This window comes from Triturus cristatus, chromosome 3_2 (genome assembly GCF_964204655.1).
Source record: "Triturus cristatus chromosome 3_2, aTriCri1.1, whole genome shotgun sequence".
Lineage (NCBI taxonomy): Eukaryota > Metazoa > Chordata > Amphibia > Caudata > Salamandridae > Triturus > Triturus cristatus.
Window position 1 is genome coordinate 18,866,297 of NC_140584.1, and position 25,066 is coordinate 18,891,362.

The window sequence follows — 25,066 nt, forward strand, 5'->3', positions numbered from 1 at the left end:
CCATTTTGTGGTTGCCCTCACATAGGCTGCGCACTAAGGCCATGCCTAGGCCTAAAGGACACGCAATCTTTCTGTGACTTCTTTGTGACCTGTGCAAACTGACTCCGCTGCCCGAGGTCAGTCCTGTCCGGCCGGTTTCTTTTACTGCGGCCAAATGAGATTAGCATCAGGGCCGACACATCATAAAGTCATGCATCCCACACGAACCCTGACTAATCTCTTTCACATCTGACTCTGTTTCCTACTTTATGGCTTGTTTTACGAGGAGGAGGTGCCCGTTTTATTGGGGTCTGCTGATATCTGATGAGGGTTCTGAGCCTCGCCGGGTAAATAATTATCGGCTGACCGAGCTGAAATGTGGGATTATCATCATGACTTTGCTCTTTCTTTGAAGCGAAAATATGTGAATGACCACTTGTAAAATAGGGGCGGTGTTGCCCAGAGCGTAATATTCTGTATATAAGAAAAGACTGGTTTTTGGTTCAGGGGCAGTCTCCTGAGAACATACACCGTGCTGTACTTCTCGGATACCTGTGATTGGTCTGCAGCCAATAAATACGATCTTTGACTTCACCTAGAAGACTCTGTGTTTCTGTAGTCTGAAACAGGAAGAACTCGAAGTCTTCGGGTGTGTTCCCTGGCACCGCTGGGTTGGTTCCGAAAAACCCAGTACTTCAGTCCAACAGATTCATTGACTACCTCCTCCATATTTTCTTGCAGAACACTGAAAGGGATTTTGATCCTCTAAAGACGCACAATTAATGTGTTGCACACCACTGCGATTAGTACGGGGCATTGCCATAAAAAATAGGTGAAATGGACTGTATAGGCAGAAAAGCACAAAGTCCTAAAATGATGGCCAAGAGTACAGTAGATAAGCTTTGAGGTGTGAAGAATAAACAATTAATTTCAGTTCAGAAGTATGTAGTCCTCAAGTTGTTGATCAGTAGGAGAGAAGAATGATGAAAGAATGAAAGAAAAACATTAATTTAATGCAATTCGAGCATTATACTGTGAGGAAAAGTGTGTCAGGATGGCAGGCAGGAAACACGTGGAGCGACAGAAAAACAAAATGGTGGCCGTGACTCCGCATCGAGCCGCAGTTGGTAAATAAAGCTAAGAAAACATCCTTTGCGCTCACCCCGTTTGCCCGCGAAGGTCACAAATAGTGCAGGAGAAGTTCCGACCCATGAGAGTGCGGTCCTGAGGTCCAAAATGTAGAAATAGGAACCTGGAGAGTTCCCGTCGCCCTATGCCGCCATGGAGCTCCTCGGAACGGCGGCCATCTCCTTCGGCTCCTAAGCCACACCCCCGCAAAAGCATGATTTAAGTACTCCAAAAGTCTACTCCACTATGGACCGGGTCCTGCTAAGTGCCTAGTTGTATCTCCACTGGGCATCCATCTGGAGATGTGCATGTGGGGTCATGACCCATGGCTGCAGACCACATCCTTGGCCAGCTGAAAAGACAGGAGGGGAGTAATCGTCAAGGGTCATGATTGTAGATGTGCCCACATTCATGTACATTCTGTAGTGTTCTGTATGACTCATACACTGTCCAAATAGCATGGGACATGTTCTGATATTGTTTGGCATACACACACTTTAATTTTTGGTATGACTGACACTGTACTACATATACAAGTATACTGGCCTGGGTGATACAGTTACCATATCTAATACTTGGGCCTACCAGTGCCACGAATGTGTTGAATCTTTCCTAATATGGAGATTCAGTTAGCCATTGAGGAGGCACTTCTCTCACACTCCTCAATTATGTTTTTTGGAACTACTATTGGCATTTCTGAAGTAATATATGTCAGATTTGACCAAATTTAGGTGGCCAAATGATGTTGTCAAAATTCGTTCACACATATTTAGATGAGACAGTACTAATCACTGTTGTTGATTGGCTACCGCCATGGAGAGATTAGTGAGTGAATGTCATTATAGAACATTATAGTCTACACATGGCAATGCACTGTTTCCACTGTGCTGAGATATGGGGGAGTCTTACGCTCTACAGTGCAACTGGTAAACTCTCAGAACTGCACTGCCTCACTGATTGAGGACTGTGTAAGACATATTTTTCACCATGATGCAGTGTCCTGTGTTTGCAGTCTGCACTAGCAGACAATGGGCAGCATTGCAACAAGATAGACACATTATATGTATGGTGGATGTATGGCTGCATGGCCTGTGAGCTGTACTTTGTGCATGAGAATCTACCTTGCTACACAGTCAGAACCCTTGGAGGACTCATAGAGAAGGTTGGTGTATCACAAAATGGAGTGAACATTGTATGACAGATGTGTATATATGATGACTATTGTAATTGTGCATGGTACAGATGACCTGGCGAGGGTCAAATGTGTGAAATATTTTCCAATTTCACAGGTACTGGATACATGACTTGCCTCATGCCCATGGGAGTTACTTGTGGACACACTAACAAAAAAGATGAAGGCTTTTCCTTCAAAACTGGATTGTGCAAAGCATTTTATATAGTGTTGCATTGCTCAGAATCTTTCCACCATTTAGAAACACACACAGGGCCTCATTTATAGTCTGTTGCCACAGGCCAGCACAGGGAGTCACTTAGTTGCGCTGCCCTGCGTCAAAATAAAAGGGCAGGAATATGGCCTATTTATGACATACAGCGCATTGGGGTTCTTCTGCAAGCGCAAGATCAGAGATTGGTGGCTTGTACCTACATATGTACTCTTGCACCATTGTACAGGTGTGTCTGTATTGTTGGATCACTTGTAGGGAGGCCGACTTCAAAGCTAGTGAACTGGGTTTGAGTCTGTCGGAAGACCCAAACATCCTGTGACAATTAATGTGTCCATCTGTAATGCAGCTACTGTGTTCAAGTCAAGTCAAGAGATGCGTTATTCAGCCACTAAAAGCCATAAAAGCAAACATTTGGTAAGAGATACAGTGATTAAAAGATCCCACATGTACAATTAAAAATCCATCATGTAAGCGCTCTTATACCTTTGGGTCAAGTTCTTGCTATATAAAAGTGCAAAAAAAAATAACAAACAAAGGTGCCTTCTTCCTCTTTGTATGTGTGCTGCTGCAGAATAGAAGGGGTGAATGACGGTGATAAAAAAAAATATTTCGAGGGGTGGGCAATAAACTCTGCTCCACAGGCCGTGTTCAAAAGATTCCCTAGACCGTCGCAGAACAGAGTTTACCAGCGTGGAGCCACCACTCCTAGTTGCTCCTAGTTGCTCGGCTACCTAGTGCTGGGGCACCAGTCCACTAGCAGCTGAACAACCACCTCGAGAGCAGCGGAGGGCATATTAGACTGAGAGGAGGTCAGGAGGATGACGTATAGCACTGCTCTGCTGTTGCAGCCTATGGCAAGGCAAGCTGTAGATTGTTTATGTAAAAAGTGCTTCATCAGCACTGAGGGTGGAGGAGGTCAGGGGTAGGCCTGGGCGGCAAATTCCGTTCCGTTCGCGGAATTTGGGTAATTTCGCGTTCCGCGGAGAACGCGAAATTGCCCAAAAATCTGCGTTCCGCGACTTCGCGAAATTTTTTGCTTGTTCGCGTTCTCAATATGCGTGTTCGCGAGATATTTCACCCCGAGCACGCAAACAGCGATCGCGAACAGGCAAAAAGTATCGCGAACAAGCAATTCCGCGTGTTCGCGGAATTTCTGCGTGTTCGCGGAGATTTTTTACCGTTTCGCGGAGATTTGCGTAGCGCGATTACGCAAATTCCGCCCACCCCTAGTCAGGGGTCAGTTTGAGCAGACCTTTATCAGCGAGCTATGCCCGGACTCTGAGCACTGTAAGGACGTCACCCGTGGCCGAGGCAGAAGTGACTTGCAGTGCTGTCAGCAGGTAAGGGACCCTGCTATCGATAGATAAAAGTCTGCATGTTTAATGTGTGTCGATGACGTTCACGTCTAGGCTGATTGCACCAGTGTGTGTGACGACGATGACTGAAGCTTCATTAATTTGCACTATCTTCAGTCTGCATGCTCTTGAATTGACTTCCTAACCGGAAGAGAAGCTACAACGATGCTTAAAAGTAGGATTGGCGCATTATTTACCTCCTAGAAACCATTCTTCTGTCCGATGCGCTTCACTTGCGCAGGTGATTTGGAACCTGTGACTTGAAAAAAAAATAGCTGACACTCCATCAAGTGACGACCAAACTGTCTGAGCCTGGCTATTCAGTTTCTGAATGAAGGGTGCCCAGGTTGTCTAGGCTTCTTCCACTAAAGCTCTATATTAAACATTCCGATAATTAGTGTTCTGTAGCACCACTAGATGGCAGGAATGCCCACAAGCTGAGAACCTAAAAGAAGGTGGGCGTATAGTTAGTGCTCCTATTTCACGGCGAGAGCAGTGTTTCCTTCTCAAGTCCAGTGGTGTGGTGTTGTCATAGAATGTTAGAAAGATATGTTATCTTTTTGAAGTAAGTTGCAGTACGTATAAAAGGCAGCCATTCTGAACTCTAGTATCCACAACATAAAAGAACTTCTGAAGTCAGGTGTAAAAGTACATAACGAACTGTGAACTCTAGAATACTCAGCCCGCTCATGGAACTTCGCAGAGTTTTTTGTTCACTCTGCAGAATTTCACAGACTGAAACTCCACGAGCTCCAACCAGGCCTAGTAATTTCTCCTTGCTACACATCCCCTGGGGAGGCACACCTTTTTGACACATTTCCATTTTCCAGGGGCCTTGTAATTCTGAGAATGTGTCAAAACACTTTGGTGTTGAATGGGGAATCCCACCATAAAACCCATGGAGCCCGTTTTTGACGTAGAGTTAGGCAACGCAGGACTTTGCACTGCCTTGCCTTAGTCCAAATCTATGAAGCCATGGAAAGAAACACAGGGGGACTATGCATTGCCTCATAGAGATAATGGAGAGAACTGCTCATCCAGAGCATCATTTACATTTATGCTCCAGGAGCACAGGTCTCTTGTAGATGAGGCCCACAGTGGCTTAACAGGTCTTACAATATGTGACTTGGAGGGTTGTACTGCATATGTGCCAATGTAGTATGGTTTAAGTACGAGGCCCACACCTGCATCATAAGCACTGTCTTATTCACCCAACACAAATTTGGCTATTTTCCCTACATAATTTACTGTCATGTGGTCAGTCGTGTGCTTGAGATGTACTTACCAACCAATAGGCCATTCCCATATGTCCAACTGTGAATGCGCTTGTTTGTGATGAAATGTCTGAAGATGTGTGCGTCATTAGCACTTCCCGGGTACTTTGCCAGCACATTGATGAACCTTCTGAGATGGCGCATTATTACCTGCACGTTGATGGAATATGCAGGGTTCCTATGGCGGGACAGGCGGGTTGTAGCCGCAGGAGGCATAAGTTGCACATGTGTGCAGTCCATTGCCCCCAACACATGTGGGAATCCAGCAAAGGCATAGAAGCCTTGCTTGCTTTCCAGTTGTTTATGCTGTGTGTTGGGGAACATGGGGTACCAGGGTGTTAGTCTTATGATGGCATCCTGGACAGAGGGTTGAAATGCTGGGATATTCCAGTTACTCTGGCTGTGGTGGGTTGGAATGAGCCAGACTCCAGGATGTGTAGTACTGCCATCAGCTTGCCCTGCAGAGGAATGTTGGTGCACCTCTGGGATGTAGTCTGCAAGCTTGGTGCAATCTGGTGCAGGAGCAGGACAATGGACACACTCCTGAGCCTGTAATGGGTGAGGACCTCCTTCTCCCTGAGGTCAATGAGGGAACGCATCTGCCAATATATCTACTCCTTTCTCCTGCACTGCCTCTGTGGTGATAGTGGATGTGGTGGTGGTGGGGGTCATTGTTTTCTTCCTGCTCCGAACTGCAGTATGAGTAGCTCTTTTGGCATAGCTGATCTTGCCAAAGTGTTCTGGGTATGTTTTGCTTATGAACTAATGCGGATGAGTCATTTTTATGCCTGGTTGTGCCAAAGAGCAGAGATTTAGACACATTTTGGACTCTGCGCATTATTTGCCAACGATGCGTCACTTTCTCAAATCCTTGTAAATATGGATGTGTCAGTTCTGCATTGGATCTTACAGGGGAACACCTACATTGCATATGATTAACGTAACTTGATGCAGCCGGTTGTGCAGCAGGAAAATAAAGATGCAGGACTAAGAGAATTGACTTACTGGGCCTAATGTGTCACTTTGTGAATATTGAGCAAGGAGTACGCCACCCATGCATCAAAAAAGTGACACTGTGGCGGCGCAAGTACCTTGTCAAAAAATGCCCCAATGTATGCGAGCACCTCACTGGGGAAAGCTGGGTGGGAGATAAAGAGGACAAGTTGGCTTCAATCTGTTTCATGTATTCTTCTTCTGAAGTGGAGGTTTTGGTTGGTTTACTCTCTTGTGGGTGTTGGTTGACTTAGGACAAAATACTTCTTTGGGCAGTCATTCACAAGCGTGATCTGCAGAACAAATGAGTCTAATTAGCACATTCACCCTAAACTTCACTTGGTACCAATTTACCCAACAGTCAATAGTCTCACAAGATACATTCTAGTTCCCAAACATTAGTTTCATTTACTGTATCTGGTCTGTGATGTTACTTGTGATTCACTTTTCATTTTAAAAATCACACACAAGCTTTGATTGAGGGATTGTCTGTTTCCAGCACTCTTCAGCCTTAACATTTTGAGTATAATAAAGTTGAGTAGCACACAGAGGTAAAAAGGTTCTCAGCAAATTGGGGAAAAGACTCAACTTCCTCTCATCTAGCTCCTTATTCTGTTGGGTGTAAACAATTATATTAAATTGGTCAGAGTTCCTCAACCTGTCTTTGTTTATCAACCAAACTGGTTTTACTGTGCATAGAAACCATTGGGTTCATTGTCTCTAAATGCTGCTCCATTTAACTCGTTGCACACTTTGGTAAATGCGTCTTTTGGCCCAATTTAAGTTCAAATGGCTAACCTTGTTCTTTATTGTTGTTTTCTTTCTTTTTTCAGGGAGTGTCTTGGGGTGGGTCAAAGATGGTGAACATCAAAGACCAGGAGGAGAATTGTCGTTGGCAGGAAGACGAGAAACTGGATTCGCTTTACTCAGTTAAGGGCAAAAACAGATACTTTCTCCTTCCAGGCAACTGGAAAACCAAGAAACTGATTGAGCAAGAGGGTGTGGCTTTCATAGTCTTTGCCATATAAGATGGCTGGCTACTGGTTCACGCGACTGAATGAAATCTTACAAAGTCCCTCAAGGCTTGCTTTAGATCACACCACTTATTTATCCTTAGCTGGGAAGGCTGTTGGTCCAAAGGGAGGTGGGCGAGGAGACTATTTTGGAAGGGATTAATGAGTTGGAAGGGGGTGGAGCCTTGGGAGTCAGGTAGAACATGTTGGGGTACCCTAATACTTGAAAAGAGCTTGGACTGTCCTGTAGAATAATGTTGTTGATGACCTAATCGGCAGAGGTGGCAACAATATGAGATCTCTAGTTAAGAGATACACTGTGAGGTCTTTAGTTATGAGACACCCACCACCTAATCACTCCTATGAGATTCGCATTCCTAAGGCCTCCTGAAATACAGTTCCCTGTAATAGCATTTGGGAGATCTCAGTTCATGAGGCATCCTGAGATATAAAGTCATGCAACAACATCTGTGAAGTATCCATTCATCTGATACCTTGAGAAACAGAAATAGTTTTCCATGTATTCATTCTGGAAATAGATCTATGCAACAGCCCTATGAGTTCTCCACAGATGAGATACCCATAGATCCAGAGAAATGCAGCACCATCTGTGACACTCCCTCGGGCAGAAGCATCTCTGGGGTCTCAATTCATTGGACATTCTGAGACATGCATGCAATGTCCAGCATCCTTGAAGTGTCCATTCCTGAAGTACATTGAGATACAAACAGTCACAACATCTGAGGTCAATTTCATAAGTCACCATGAGATGTAAAGGAATGAAGCTCCATTGAAGAGACTCCCTTGTGCAAGAGCATCCTTGAGATCTTCAATCTTTGGGACATAGAGCAATGCAACAGCATCTGTGAGGTATCATTTATGAGACAACCCTAGATACAGAGTCATGTATCAACAGCTATAAAGTCTCCACTGATTCACAAGCATGACTGGCAAAGGAGTGGTCTTTCCAAGATTAAGAGAGTAACAGTAGATGATACCCACTCTATTTTACCCTTATGTAAGGCAAGGGGGCATGTTTAAGGTTTGATATTGCTGACAGGGTTGACCCAATCATTGCTCCTCTGCATACTAGTAAAAACAATCTAAACGTGGGAGCTAATGCCCCACCACAAAACTTAATGCACAGTGTGCTTCCATCCGCTGGAATGATATTTGTACTTATAGCAGCAATTTGATTTTCACATTTTCTGCTTAAGTAGCACCCATTTCCTTTAGCCCATATATCCATTTATTTTGAGTGCAAACTTTTCATTTCTAAACATATATTGCATTTAGTGTATTTTATGTAATATATAACATTTGCTTTATTATAGTTTGGTAGAGTATCAATTATTCACTTATAGGTATTTACATGATTTATAAGAATTAAGTGAATGTACAACAAGGTTAATATGTTAATTCTTACATTCAAATTCAATCGATGTGAGGCCTGCAGTTTTCAAATTAATTATAAAAGTGTACCAAAGCTAGGTAAAGACGGGGGGCGTGGCCTCGCCGAGAAGCATTATGGCTGCCCGTTTCAGCAAACTCTGCTGGCAGAGACAAAATCCTTTCAATACCCTAGCATCTGGCAAGCCAGCCGAACCTGTTATTTGCTGTGACATATGCATTAAGGGGCTGTGCATCGGCTGAGCTGTTTTACAAGACCGGATGAGCGACCGAACCGTCTAAAACTTCTGCAGAATAGGCCCCGGATGAGTGACGAGGCTCGGCCCAGCCCCGAAGACGGTGAATTACGTCTGGACACGCTGGGAGCTGAACCAGAACCCCTGCGGCTGTAGCAAGTCCTGGAGTGGAGCAGCGGCAGACCCACTTTGAATGGGCTCAGTTCTTCCACGATATCTTCCTAGCATGCGAGGAAACAGTGTGGAAGGCCGTAAGCAAAGCATACTGAGCCTTGCACTAGAACGCCCCCTCAGGGTAGAGAGAAGAAACATTGTACTGTTGCCTCTGCACGGCGGAGGTGAGACCATGGAGAAGCCCTTCGCCAACAGAATCGGGAGGACTCCTGGAGAGCCAGGAGACCTTGACGCTTTGCCGTGGTGGGTGGGGCAGACGCAGCAGGAGCCTCCATGCTTGAAGATGCTGCCCCCCTCCCGGCTGCTTGTGGCGGACGTGGAGCTACATCTCTCAGTCATTACAGACTCCTGATGCCCCCTGGGTCAGGCCCGAGATCTGGGATAAGCCAAACGACTGTGCGATGCTGCCCAGGTCTGGCACAAGACAAGCGGTGAAACCAGTAACTGCAACACATGCTGAGGAGCTTCTTTTCTAAGCTCTTCGTGAAATTCGTTTAACACAGAGGAGAAAATCCAAGCTATAAAATGACTGGCTGACTGGGGGCAACGGCCAAGACACACTAGACCCACACGCCTCACATTCAGTCTGTAGACATCTCGACCCTGGGGCCATTGGGCCTATCAATATGGGGAAACATGATGCCAAGCAGCCCAAACAGACTTTTGTAAGCAAGAGGCCACAAGACACATGGAGATGGAGGGAGAAGCCGATCGTAACTCCAGTGAGGCAGTGGACGACCAGAGTGACGACCTCCGCGCAATTTGTTGGAGATGAACTCCAGTCTAAAAACCATTGACAACAAGCTGGACATACTTACCTCTCGACTGCACCAAGTCAGGAAGCAGGTCGACACACATGAGACATGTTTGGATCAGCTGGAGAATCGCTCCTCAGACTCCCATGAGTTTCAGGTTGCAACAAAGGAGCAATTGCTTCAAATGGATAAGGTACTCAACCTGATCAGAGCAAAGAACGATGATTTGGAAGCCAGATCCCATCAAAATAACCTCAGAATAATGGGCATACCAGAAACCCCCGCCACTTCTAAAATGGAAACCAATGTGTATGAACTTTTACTAGAACTGTTTGGCCCAGACCTTTCCCCAATGTTCACCATCGAGAGGGCCCACCACACCTTGGCTTCCATCCCGCCGGTGGGAGCCCCACCCAGGCCGATCCTGGCCCGTCTACTAAACTATTGGGATCGTGATACCATCCTTCATCTGGCCAGAGAATGTGGAAGCATTAATCACAAAGGGAACACCATCTCATTCTACCTGGATTTCACCCGCGCTGTGCAAGCTGCCCGCAGGGAATTTGTACCTATCAAACATATCCGTTTACAGGCTGAGATCCCATATGCCCTGTTATATCCTGCTAAATTAGGAATCACATACGAAGGCTCCATTTCCCACTTCATGGATGTGAAATCCGCCATGAAATTTGCCAAGCACGTGGGCGGTCAGAGTCGCGCTGCAAAATTCACGAAAAGGCAACCCTCAGACGCTAGGCTAAGTGATAATGATTGAAATGATTCACATAGTGACTCAGCAAAACTTTTTCCTCTGTGCCACATCTGCTTATATGCACTGTGTAAATATGTGAAGGAGGTATCGGTACCAAGAGGAACCTGCACCCAGAAGGTAACCAGTGATTGCCTTTGACACAGCATCCCAATATATTGACTGTTGGCTCCCCCTCATTTGCTTGGCCACCCCGCCTTTCAGTAGGGTTGTATGCTGGTGAACTCATGCCTCCAGGGAGAGATTCCATTGTTAGCCTCCAGGCCTGAAGCTGGAGTGCAATGTTAGATTTGCTTATTGGGGGGGTATTAGTGCACAACCTAATTGCGGGGTTGGTGTGGGAGGCAGGTGAGATGGGGATGTTATTGTTGTAGTTCCAGTCAGAGACTCAACATGGCCATAAACCCACGCTTTGGCACAACAGGCCCTATGACACAATCTTACAGGCCCAGCAGTTAGGCCCAAACATGGGCAGAGAACCAGGGGAGGCTGACACGAGAGAAACAATAGGGAAGACTAAACGGTCTAGACAGATCCTAGTTCACTACCATGCATACTTCGACACGCCATGGCAACATACAGCTTCCTTACTTGGAACATCCGAGGATTAAACGATTATAGGAAAATCAGGCTCTCCCAGTCCTACCTACTCAGGCACAACATAGACATATGTTTCATACAGGAAACTCATTTGAACAGTACGTCTCCCTCCAAACTTCACCACTAGAGATGGGGACACATTTACTCTTCAATATATTCCTATTATGCCAGGGGGGTAGCTATACTAATACGTCAAGGACTGGCATGGACAACAATTGAGTCGCACATTGATTCGGAGGGCAGATACACAATATTATGTGATGTGCTAGGAAGTGCGAGAATTCAACCCAACTTTTTCCACATTTGGGCCAAAATCAAAATCACTGGCTGTGACACTATTACCTGGGGGGGGGGTCTTCAACGCAGTCTTAGATGATGCCTTAGACAGGAAGGGAATCTCCTGTAGACTACACCCGAGATCGAGCGACACACTCAATGCCATCATATCAGACTGCAACCTGACAGACATCTGGAGGCAACGACACTCTGGCACGGCCGAAGGCACCTGCATCGCGGCACACCATAGCGCTTGGTCCAGGTTGGACTACTGGCTGGTGTCCCGGGATGTAGAGGCTTGAACAACAGACGCCACGCACTTCCCCAGGACACTATCAGATCACGCCCCCTGCCTTTTACAACTGACCATCCCGGGTCTACCTCAAAGAATCTATAATTGGAGACTTCCCCCAAATGCCTTGCTGGATGCGGCATTCCAGGAGGAAATATGTGGTGAAATAGAAGAATACTTTGCACTAAACACTGGATCTGTATCTGTATCAGATCTATTTGCACTATTGGAGAGACTGGGAATTAGCCCGTTATTTTTAAAACAAATACAACTAGGTTTCGTATGAATGGTATGCTCTCAAGCCCATTTCCAATCACGCGAGGCGCAAGGCAGGGATGCCCACTCTACCTCCTCCTCTTTGCCATTGCGATGGAACCGCTGGCGGCTCAACTGAGACAGCATCATGCGGCCAGGGGGCTGGGTTTCACCACAAGAGGGTTCCTAATTTTGCATTATGTGGATGACATCACTTTATACATTAATAACCCGGCCGAAAATATATCTCCAATCCTTCGGGAAATTATCAAATTTGGAGGCTTGTCAGGCATACATAATAATTGGACCAAGTCAATTTTATTACCATTAACCGAGGCGATTACACCTTTTGTTCTCAAGTACCCCCTAAAATAGGCAGACGGTACGGTGAAATATCTGGGTATCGTAATGAACAGGAACTCTGGAGCATGAATTATGAACAAGCCATCTCCTGGCTAGAAGGGAAAATAAATGCATGGTCTAAATTGCCACTCTCCCTAGCCAGAAGGATCGCAATAGCTAAAACTGATTATTTTGCCTAAATTCCTATACATATTCATAAATCTTCCGCTCCCACTCACCCAAGCCTTCTTTAAAACTATATGTTTATTATTACTCTCTCTGGTATGGGGAGGGAAATTAGTGCTTGTCTCAGGCGAACTGTTGCCACTACCCCTAACGCAGGGAGGATTATTCGGCGCTCTGGATATTCTGCTATACGCATACTGCACGCAGGCCCAATTCTTGCACTACTGGGTGCATCCTACCCCGTTTCAGCCCCATGTAGCGGTTGAGATAGACAGGGCGGCACCAGTCCCCCTCCAGGTGGCACTTTATCAGCCTTACCTTCAGTCCCGAGATGGAATAAATAGACACTGTAGCAATGCTTCGGTGGACATGGGAGCGCCTTCGCAATAGGGCCCGATTGGGGGAGCTTTATGCACCTTCTATACACCTAGCACACAATCCACTAATTCCCTCAATGGCGGATAGAGGGAGTGTAGCTCTAGTGAGACAATTAGGCTTGAATACATTTGCGGATATCTCCATCCAGAATACAATTTTTGTTCCCCGCCGTCCTCAACTAATGAGAACACACCAACTTTCTCCGAGTTATTTTTTATATTATAGGATTCGCATGACATGTCGTCAACTACCCGATACCTTCCCTGCCCCCCACCTACATTACAGGCCCTCGAACACATCATAACAGACACCTCTTCACGCCGGTTCCTCATATGACTATAGGCTCCATGCAGAACACCTCCGTTGGTTAAGCCTAAAGCCCTGCAAGGGTGGAACGCAGAACTAAGTACAAAGTAACAGAGGAACAGTGGACATTCTGCTGTGGCTAACTCCAAATGCTTTCCCCAAACTATAAGTTACGGCCGATACACTTCAAATTTCTACACCCGTTTTACAGAACACCCACCCAACTCCACCGTATGGGTATCAGACCAGATGAAGGTGGTTGGAGATGCAGCTCCACACAGGCCACCTTATTACATCAGGTGTGGAACTGCGCCCCTGTAGCAAATTACTGGATAGCCATTTTCAGTAAAATACATGACATACACACAGTGTTATTGGGATACGTGAAAGACTCGCCGGAAGCTACATGCCATGCTTTTATTACTAGCTAAACACAGGGTCACCATGCACTGGGGAAAGAGAGAGGGCCACACGGTGAAGACTTGGATACAGGATGTCACGTTTTGCCAAAACCAACTCTCCACATTTTGGGAATTGATGCCAGTGGCTTCCAGACCGAAAGAGATATGGGGCCTTTTTTTAGACTGGTTGCGCACGCTCCAAGTAGACGACTCTAGCCCCTCTAATTCAACCGGAAACAGCACAAGTATCAGCTCTGTAGGCTACAAATAACTCGTCCAAGACCTCCGCTAGTACAGTAGAAATAAACTGATGCCTGACTGACTCCACTGGTAGATACGCCTCCCTAAGTCCCTAAACACATTGTCATCACACAGGCCTAACTTACACAGAATACTGCCACTGGGACACAATCTTGATTTTAGAAAACATGTTGACGTCTGTTAAGTTATAATCGATGCAATTTGAATCACTTACCAGATACACTTGATGATGATGCTAATCATTCAACTAAAAAATGTGTATATATAAATGCCGATAAACAACAGAGAGGAATCTTCAACTTCCTGGGAGACTGAAATCGAACAAGCAGAGGCTGTGAACATTCTTCGTGAAAGCCACAGGCAGGCATCTTGTAGCCAACCTGGCATTATCGGCTTGTTGGAGATGTTCTAGATACTCAGCACAGAGAGAGATGATGACCTTCTTTACACAGGCCAAAACTTCAGTTGTTCTATTGAGGTATACAGGTGAGAGGCCACTTTAGGAACTCGTACAGGCCCTGTTTGTGCTTAGAGTTTAGCTAGAGACAAAAAGGGAGGAATTGGCGAACAGAGACTATTTCTATTGTTTTCATGTGGGGAAAGTCCAAAAAAACATTAAAACCTTGCAACTCTTTTTAATATTTTGTTCAGCAGTCATTCTTATAGCCACTGTTTTATTCATTTTTATAGTTACAACTATACACATCATGTGTTCTAGGATATGCATTGATTTACATACTCTTAGTGGAGATTCTCAAGTGTGTCCATTCTTGATTAAAAAAGATTTGGAATTTGCTAACAACAAATAATCCTGAGAATCTCACAGTACTGATCATTAGCCAAAATGCACCATCCTCAAGTAATGTTTAGGTGGATCATGGCCTAAAGTCCACTAGGTTTTCCGTCTCCAGCTGGTAAATTGTCATTAAGCCTGAACTTCCACCTGAGGGTCTAGAAAACCCAATTTCAGGTAATATTTAGCATAGAACCTACAAAACAAAATTTATGAGCAGAAATAAGGGAGTATTCCTGGGGCTTTTTGGTATTACAGACTTGGAAACAGGCATCTTCTTGTCCTCTTCTGTGGTACGAACTAACAGGTACCCATTCTGTGTCTGCTTGATATCAAGGCGGCATTCCCTTATTTGAATGTAATCTTGAGCTGATACAAATGAGAGAAAGCCTTTGCCCATGCTATATCAAAGATTCGGGCACAAGGGCGAACATGTGTCATATATAAAATAGTGCACAGTTGTTGTGCCCACTTAGGGCACACCTTAGGAGATGGGGCCACTGGTGTATCAGGGGCCTTCATTGCATCCCTGTATAGGTGAGTGTACACACACTGCACCACTTGCAAGGGGATAGCTGAACCCACAGCAAAGGAGGACCGTCCCCTTGGAGTGAGAGTGGATGGGCATTTTCAAACCTTCCCTCAGTGTTGTGCTAACCTAGTGCACAACACCGAATGCTCAATCCACATTAATGTAATATGGTCCTGTAGTGTGAAGTTCCTCTACAGGTGCTACAGGACTGCAGTATTCTGAGTACCTAGTTTAGTTCCCTGTTATAGACCAGAATTCCTTTAGTGAAAACTCCTAGCGTCAGCGCTACTCAGTAGAATCACAGAAGTGTGAGCTTATGATTCAGTGCTCTTGTTAATGCAGTAGTGGTATAGGATTGAAGCAAAAACAGCTTTGTGAGTAGTAAATCTGGATACCATTGCTCATCAAACTCGTGTCCGCTAAAAGTGACAGGTGCCACACCCCCTTGCACTAAAAGTGACAGGCGCCATGCCCTCTTAAACTAAAAGTGGCAGGCGCCACGCCCCTCGAAGTCAACTAAAACTGACAAGTGCCACGCCCTATGAAGTGAACTAAAAGTGACAGGTCCCAAACCATCCTGATGGATGTAGGTACCCATTTGACCCAAGGGGCGGGCTGTCAGGCAGGGGGCCGGTCTGTTTTTGAAAACAGCAGCAAACCATTGTCCTATAATGGAGGATGGCCGTGTTGTAGTGTAGAGGTGCACGCCCCTTTTAGGGGTTGTTTAGGATACATATAAGGCCACCTTAAAAGCCTTGTACAGCAAGCAGGCGCCTGAATTCGAAAAGTTGCCCATAGCAAAATGAAGAGATACAACCAGCTCGTGAAAAGGCCCATGTTGGGTGGCGACCAGCCCACTATCGATGGATATTACCGCAGCTTAACACCCCTGGTAATGGACGAGAATGCTCAACAAGAAACACCTAAGGATATGGGTTGCGACGTTACTGGTTTTGGCGATGACCTCTGTCGGTGTATGGAAGCACGCAGTCTCAAGGATTGGCCTCGAAGGGTGTCCCCAATTAAGGTCGATAGCAGCTGGAGTGTAATGGCAGCGAGTATACGGGATTCAGCTTCGTGGAGCTGGAAGATTTGGAAGATACGATAGTTCCACCTAACTCCCCCGTATATGAAGACATGGGCTTTCAGGAGGATACAGCTCCTGAGAAGGTAGTTGTGCAACAGCTGGGTACAAGCGGCAAAGTGATGGGGCATCGCAGGAGATTAGTGACTCTCAAGATTTCAGAGCCGCCGCAGAGGGCGGTGAAAATGCTGAGGTTAGTGAAAATGTTATGAGCCGTCAGTTACATAATGATGTATTTTATTTCTTCAACTAATGGCATTTCAATCTTTCTTCTTTTGACCCTAGAGAGCAACCCAGCTGGATGCACCTTCTTCATAATGGTGAAGAAGCTGAAGCCCATCCTAACACACCCGTCTATGAAGACATGGTTTTTCAGGAGGAAGCGGCTCCTGAGAAGGTAGTTATGCAGCAGCCCGGTTCAAGCTCCGAAGATGATGGGGCATCGCAGGACATTAGCGACTCTCAAGATTTCAGTGCCGCCATAGAGGGCGGTGAATATTCTGAGGTTAGTAAAAATGAGCAGTCAGTTACATAATGATGTATTTTATTTCTTCAACTAATGGCGTGTCAATATTTCTTCTTTTGACCCTAGTGAGCAATCCCAAAACGAACTGAGGCCGTGGGGCATCCTACAAAAGTGGACAACATACATTTTTACTGTCTATGTTGTGCAAAACAGACTGAAAGTTCCACAAGACAAAGTACGGATGTTCCCATGAATTGTGACTATGTCTCTAAGAGCGGCATGTGTGAAAAGGAAATTCAAGTAGTACCCCACGACGACCTGATGGCTGTTAAAGGTTTCGCAGCAGTTGTGGTGCTAGCTTGTGTCAAACATGACTATTACGGCCTTTGTTTCAGACACAGAATGAGGGATCCTCAGCAGGCCGCGCACGAGTGTCTGGGCGATGCATACCGAGCATGAGTAATCAGCTATATATGTAGTTTGTTAGACCCGTACAAGGTGTATAAACTGTTAAGGGTGGTGTACGGACTGTCTGCTGAAAAGAAATATGTCCACCCTGCTATGCTGAAGCTCTTGACAACGGCACTCGAGGAGATCCGATACGCCCATGACCCAAGCTTAAAACTGCAGGGTATGCAAGGGCTGTGTATGGCTTTTGATAGAAAGACTCGTAGAAAGGCGTATGTGTAAGCTGTATATAAAAAATAGAAGAATAGGGTGTTTAGCCCCCGAAGACTATTTTAAATAAATAAGGTCTTATTTAGCGTTACATGATAGCGTGTATTTAGAACAAAGTAGTAGAATGTTACACCGTAAGGTGGCTATGTGTTAATACGTCCTTACGACGCTTACTATGAAAATGTAAAGTACCTTCTGTTTATGTTTTGTTAATATTCTTAAGTTTTTAATAAAATGGTCTTACGCAAAACAAGCGTCATTCATTGCCTGTTGTGTAGCGGATGATAACAACGCCGGGGGTCCGGTTAAGAAAACTTTATTATGATACAAGGGGAGTTGGCAGCTTGGGAAGCGCCAAAACTCTGTATAGAAGGGCTGTAGATGAAAACGAACCTGCAAGCAGAGACCTGGTGAAGACCTGGTTATCAGGAGAGGAGGCATATTCACTCCATAAACCCGCCAGAAGACGCTTTAAGAGGCGCCCTACAATCGTTAATGCGCAAATAGATTATTGATGGCAGGCGGATATCATCAGCCTTCAAGATATGGCAAAACATAACAGCGACACTCGTTATATATTAACCGTCATAGACGTCTTGTCCAAGTACGCCTACGCTGAAGCACTACGTGATAAAAGTGGGGCTAGCGTCACAGCCGCTTTTAAAGCCATCTTCGAGAAAGGTCGAATTCCTGAAAAACTACAAACAGACGCAGGTAAAGAATTCTTAAACAAGGCATTTCAGAAATTATTAAAGCACCATGGGGTTCAACATTTTGCAACACACACGGAGGTAAAAGCAGCGGTTGTAGAGCGGTTTAACAGAACTTTAAAGTCTAAGATGTGGAGGTATTTTACGGCTCACAACACCTACAGATACGTTGATGTTCTACAGTCTTTTTTAGCTGTATATAATGCCAGTTATTGCCGGACCATCAAAACAGCACCCGTAGAGGTAACTCCTAGTAATTCTTTATCTGTTTGGAGCACTGTGTACCGGAGTAATTTCGCTACAAAGGTGAAGAAGCCTATTTTTAAAAAAGGTGATCACGTAAGGATTTCAAAAATGAAATGGGTCTTTTTGAAGGGCTACCAACAGACCTTTAGCGATGAAATATTTATAGTGGAAAGTGTGGAGCTTAAAGAAGGGATGTATATTTACAATTTAAAGGACTACGATGGGAGAAGCGGTGTAATGCTCGATTATCCCGGCCTTTTCGTGTTAAGGGAGGCCTAATATGACTTCAGTCTCTTTCCATCCATGTCTAAGGACTAGAGTAGTGAATAGGGCCTATCTATTAGACACTTTTGACACAATCCCGTGCTCCTACCCATAGCTTAGGGCCTATATACATAGCCTAGGGGATAGATTCGTTAGCCTTGAGAATAACTTGCCCTATAGTAAGGGTATTTCATGGAGCTGAACTCAGGCCTGGTAGGCCTTAAACGGGAGAGATATTATTCTTCCACCGATGTTAGTCATGTTTATTGAATGTATAATAGACTGAAGTCAAGGGTGGAATGTAATGCTCGATTTTCCCGGCCTTTCCGTGTTAAGGGAGGCCTAATGTGACTTCAGTCTCTTTCCATTCAAGTCTAAGGGTTAGAGTAGCGTATAGAGCCTATTTATTAGGCACTTCAACATGATCCTGTGTTCTTCCCCATAGATCAGGGTTTGCATACATATCCTAGGGGATAGATTCGTTAGCATTAGGGGTAATCTGTTCTGTAGTAAGGGTATTTCATGGAGCTGTGCTGAATTCAGGCCTGGTAGGCCTTAAACGGGAGAGACTCCATCTTTCCTCCTGCCCTGGCAGCTTGGGAAGCTTCAAGGTCATAGGCAGTGTTTTAGTTAGGAGGTGTTATTCGCTTGGAGAGAACCGGTTCGGGCCGGCCCTTATCGAAGGATTGTATTCTCCTTCATGCCGAAGACACTACAACAGGCCGGCCGGCTGGGAACGTGTCCTTGGCACGGGGAGGTACAGGAATTTGGTGGGCGGCAGGTTTCGAGCTGGAAATTTCCATGAGAGAATGCACATCTATATTAGTGAAAGTCTGAGGCAGACACTTGCACTTGCTTCTAGTCCATAGGCGGCATCTGGCCGTTAGCAGTAAAGCTACTACTTATTCCAGGGAAGACAGATGACGAACCTGAATCTAAAGAGGAGAGAGTAGCTGATGAGGAAGAGGTTCCAGTGACTCGGAGAAAAAGAGAAGGGAGTAGATCTGTGACTGCAGAGGTGTGACTTCCAGGCGAAGCCGAGGCGCAGACGGGAAGGGAACCTAGATGACCTTTGAGTACAGGCTGTATATAATCAGGTGATGTCAACCCCTTACTATTAGAGTATACAACTTAACCTTTCACTTTCCTTGCAGGTTGTCTATATATATAATGTATTCTGCGAATGTGCATGTGGCATTTAAATAAAGTATTTAGCTTGTTGTACGTTAGCATGTGTTGTGTACTTGTGTATAGGAGGATAGTCTATTCTTTTAGTCAGAGTTGCCTCAAAATGAACAGAGGTTAATCCTGGTCAGGTAAGTGGTAACTGGATGAGGGGGAAAACAAGCCCCTCGAACTAGAGAACAGGTTGTGCTCAACTAATAGTCTTTGTGTGATCTGATATATGGTAATCCCGATTCCCCTGTCGTGTACTACGGTAATAATAGGATGAGTTTGTGCTAAGGCTGCCGACTGGTAGGAGATTCTGGGCCTGATTGAGGTCGCGAGACTGTGTGTGGCTGCCGACTGGTAGGAGATTCTGGGCCTGATTGAGGTCGCGAGACTGTGTGTGGCTGCCGACTGGTAGGAGATTCTGGGCCTGATTGAGGTCGCGAGACTGTGTGTGGCTGCCGACTGGTAGGAGATTCTGGGCCTGATTGAGGTCGCGAGACTGTATGTGGCTGCCGACTGGTAGGAGATTCTGGGCCTGATTGAGGTCGCGAGACTGTGTGTGGCTGCCGACTGGTAGGAGATTCTGGGCCTGATTGAGGTCGCGAGACTGTGTGTGGCTGCCGACTGGTAGGAGATTCTGGGCCTGATTGAGGTCGCGAGACTGTGTGTGGCTGCCGACTGGTAGGAGATTCTGGGCCTGATTGAGGTCGCAAGACTGTGTGTGGCTGCCGACTGGTAGGAGATTCTGGGCCTGATTGAGGTCGCGAGACTGTGTGTGGCTGCCGACTGGTAGGAGATTCTGGGCCTGATTGAGGTCGCGAGACTGTGTGTGGCTGCCGACTGGTAGGAGATTCTGGGCCTGATTGAGGTCGCGAGACTGTATGTGGCTGCCGACTGGTAGGAGATTCTGGGCCTGATTGAGGTCGCGAGACTGTGTGTGGCTGATCGCGAGGCTGTGAAGTCTTGGTATAGATATATAATAGGAATTCCCTGTCCTTAGGTGGTACACATATATGTGGTTATTTAGGTGTAAAAAGGCCCTAGGGAGGGGGTAACGTTCTGGTTTGGGTTAGAAAGGCTCTGTGGAGCAGGTTCTATCTGGAGGGAAAACCAAAGCAGAACATTTGGCGTCGTGAACCGTTTACGTATTCTGTGTGCGTTGTGTTGTCCCGTGTTTGCTGCCAGCGTGTGCGTGACTTTGTTTGTATGTTCTTTGTGATATACTGGTGTGTCTAGCCTTTCTTCTTCTTTCTTTTCTTTCTCTTCTTCTCTCTTTTTCACGATCTGTTCTAGACAATGTAAATATACTTTTAAGTTGCCCGTTGATATTCCCGGCTGGGATTCAATGCCTTGTGAAGCCTTAGCCCGGGAGTGGGCTGATTAATTGGAAGCAGACTGTTAAATATCACTTGATTTATTTGAATGGAGGCAGACAGTATGATGTGCTGGCTCGTGAAGTGAGCTCATTGTGCTGATTTAGAATTGGTATGTGTGTGTTTCAGCGTGTCTTGTAAAGAGTGCTTATAAATAGCTTGCTACGTGAGGCAGAGAGGGCTGGATCCCTTTCAAGTGTTAGTTAAGGAATGCATATCTACTGTTTTTAGTTGCAAAGTGCATGTAAGATCTCAGAGCATGGCTCTGACATGTGGGACTCCCTTGACATTCCAGTCTCCGTAGTTGCAATGAAGGGTGTTATTCAGCAGGTGATTGATGGCATTTTGGAGAGAGACTGCGGTGTTATTTTCATGTGTTGGTTACCATGCATTACACATGTGGGCATTTGCAATAAGAACGTAGTGAGTTGAAAACAGAGCTGGTTGATGCCCAGTTTGCTAATATATCTTTGAAGACTAAATTAAACGTGTACCAGGCTGTGAAGTTGTTCACTTTGCCATGCCAGAATGATTCAGGTGTGATAAGTGTAACCGAGAATGCAGGCAAGCTATGAGCTACACAGACGGTTTTAATTACTTCCTCTGGGAAGCTTTCTCAGCCTGAATGGAATGTGCATGAAAGTAAACAGACTGATGTTGTAGTCTTCACGATCACCGGTTGCGGACATAAATTAGACATGACAGTGTATGATATATTTTGCTTTAAAAGAGAATTGCAACAATGTGATTTTGGATGTGAACAGCTGATTGTGTACAATAAGTCTAATATGTGGCCACTTCATTAACATGAACATTTATTTCGTAAGGTACTTCTAGAGCAATGTGCCCTTTTTAGTTACAGGAAAGTGCAGGGAATTAATAGGTCGCTTTTAATTTCAGATGCTGGACACATATTGTGCTTTTGCGCCCCAACAAATACTGACCAAAACAGGGTTAGAGGCAATGTGATTTGCCTATGGGAGAGCATTTTCAGATTAAGACATGTGCAGTCTTGCTGGAGGTAAGGAGTGGTTACAGCTATTTTTCCTCTCAGACCTGTAAAGAGTTGTTCTGGAAGTGGGTCATTTCACAGCGTCTTTCAGATTGCTGTTTGGGAGTCTTGCACTGAGATCATCCAGCAACGCTGGGCAGGGCTCAGGCTTTCTGTGAAATCCGAGAAGGAATTCCTACGGGAGGGGTCATCTCATCTCAGCTCCTCTCCTCCGTAGGTAGGGACAGCTTCCTGGACATAACTGTCTGGGAGGCTTGCACAGGCGCAGGCCCCCCCCCCCATGAGGAGAGTCGCAGACAGTCCGAGAAAGTTGGCAGGCGTGCAGTTCTCTCCGACCTTGAAGGAGATAAGGTGTGAGCTACAGACAGCCGGAGAAGCCTTTGCTTGTTATATTTGGCAAGAGGCCATTTAGTGTCCGCGGAGATTTGTGAAGGGGGGCAGCACCTGTGAGGGGTGCAGTGAGAGAAGTGAGAGAAGGAGACTGCCCCAGCCCTTCTTGCTGTGTATTGAAACAGAGGGATTTTATCAAGACTTTAGAGGCTAAAGCGTTAGTAGTATTATTACACGATTCCCCAGAGCTGGAGGAGACCTATATAGACAGAAATTAAAATATTGTGCTTTTGAAAATGTTCTTTGCAAGAAAAGTGATGCTTGTTTCTTTTTCAGATTCGCCCAGTTCTCCGCGTGTGAGTGGGACTCCCTTCTCCCGTGTGAGTGGGGCCCTCCCTCTCCCCTCCCCTTCCCTTCCCCCCCCCGAGCCTGGAGTAATACGAGACGGTGGCGGCTGATGCCGGTGGCTATCCAGACTGGATGGGGTCCTCCCTTATCAAGAAGATACAGCTGCTGATGTGTACCGGAGAGCATGATGGCCTGCTTCTTTCCAAGCGAAATGGGATCAGCAAAGTGTGGAACTGTTTCCTTCACGTGCGGCCAACGTTATTTGCATGAAGGCGGTGTGTTTTTTCATACTGAAGGACTGTTTTTTTTTTTTTTTAGGGATGGAGATCAATAGAGACGCTTTGCAGCGCTCAGAGTAGATATTTTCTGAGTTAGTGAACAGTAATAACTTGTAGCTGTTGCTACTATATCTGAGTTTGACAGTGGAGTCTCCAGTTTAATAATTAGAAGCATTAGGAGCTTTCAAAAGCTTGATTGATTTATTTTCTGTATCCATTCAACATGTATCCGGATGTCTATGAGCTATTTCTAGCTGCACCTGAATTTGTGGCTACTACATGTGTTTGGAGAATGCGGACTTTATTTGTTCTAAAGTGATTATCACATACCTTTGATGAGTTTTTTTTTTTTTGCTGCTTTTTAGTCATACTTTGTTTTGAATTATGTATTTTTGTGTAGCCACTTCACAATATGAGTTGCTGTTTACATGTGGCTTTCAATGGTTTTTGCTTTCCATTGCGATATGCAGTACTTTCATGATAGTTTTGCTTTTCGGTTATGTAATTCAGTTGCTATTTGCTAGATTTTGTTTTTGACATATGTGAATGGTGATGATCAAGGGTCATGGGGTGCAATGTAGTGAATCAGCCACTTGTGGTCTGACACCCTATGGTGACCCTCAACCACCACCATTCTGTACTAACTTAAGTGTGTTCTACCTTTTAGTGGAATAGTCTTTCCAAGAATAGAAGGTATGGTATGTTGAGGTGCAGTCTTGTGGGTGGTGGTGCACACATGTGCTCAATGTTGTATACTGAGGGATTTAGCGTATAATGTTATTTGGGTTAGGTGAATTATGATTTTGACCTATCGGCTTTGACGTGGTCTAATGTGATTCTGCCTTTTGACTCTACCTTGCTTCAAACTTCTCTGTGTGTGTAAGTTGTGTGGATGAGAATTATTGGTGTTTCTGCTTTGGCAGTCTATAATGCCAAATCTATTGAGAAAATGGCCTGCTGGATGGTGAAATCCATTAATAATACTTCTACAGCCCTGTCTGACATGCTATCGGACGCCCAGGGTGAACGTAGGACCATTTTGCAAAATCGAGCGGCCATTGATTATCTTTTGCTTAAACATGGACACGATTGTTAGGTATTCTGATTATTATCGGCATTTTGATTTCTATCTGTTGCTTTATTCACGTGTATTCCTTCAATGCTTCAATTCTGCACACTTGGTACTAGACATAGATCAGTTCGTTTTGTTTATAATAGACTGAAGTCAAGGGTGGAATGTAATGCTCGATTTTCCCGGCCTTTTCGTGTTAAGGGAGGCCTAATATGACTTCAGTCTCTTTCCATCCATGTCTAAGGACTAGAGTAGTGAATAGGGCCTATCTATTAGACACTTTTGACACAATCCCGTGCTCCTACCCATAGCTTAGGGCCTATATACATAGCCTAGGGGATAGATTCGTTAGCCTTGAGAATAACTTGCCCTATAGTAAGGGTATTTCATGGAGCTGAACTCAGGCCTGGTAGGCCTTAAACGGGAGAGATATTATTCTTCCACCGATGTTAGTCATGTTTATTGAATGTATAATAGACTGAAGTCAAGGGTGGAATGTAATGCTCGATTTTCCCGGCCTTTCCGTGTTAAGGGAGGCCTAATGTGACTTCAGTCTCTTTCCATTCAAGTCTAAGGGTTAGAGTAGCGTATAGAGCCTATTTATTAGGCACTTCAACATGATCCTGTGTTCTTCCCCATAGATCAGGGTTTGCATACATATCCTAGGGGATAGATTCGTTAGCATTAGGGGTAATCTGTTCTGTAGTAAGGGTATTTCATGGAGCTGTGCTGAATTCAGGCCTGGTAGGCCTTAAACGGGAGAGACTCCATCTTTCCTCCTGCCCTGGCAGCTTGGGAAGCTTCAAGGTCATAGGCAGTGTTTTAGTTAGGAGGTGTTATTCGCTTGGAGAGAACCGGTTCGGGCCGGCCCTTATCGAAGGATTGTATTCTCCTTCATGCCGAAGACACTACAACAGG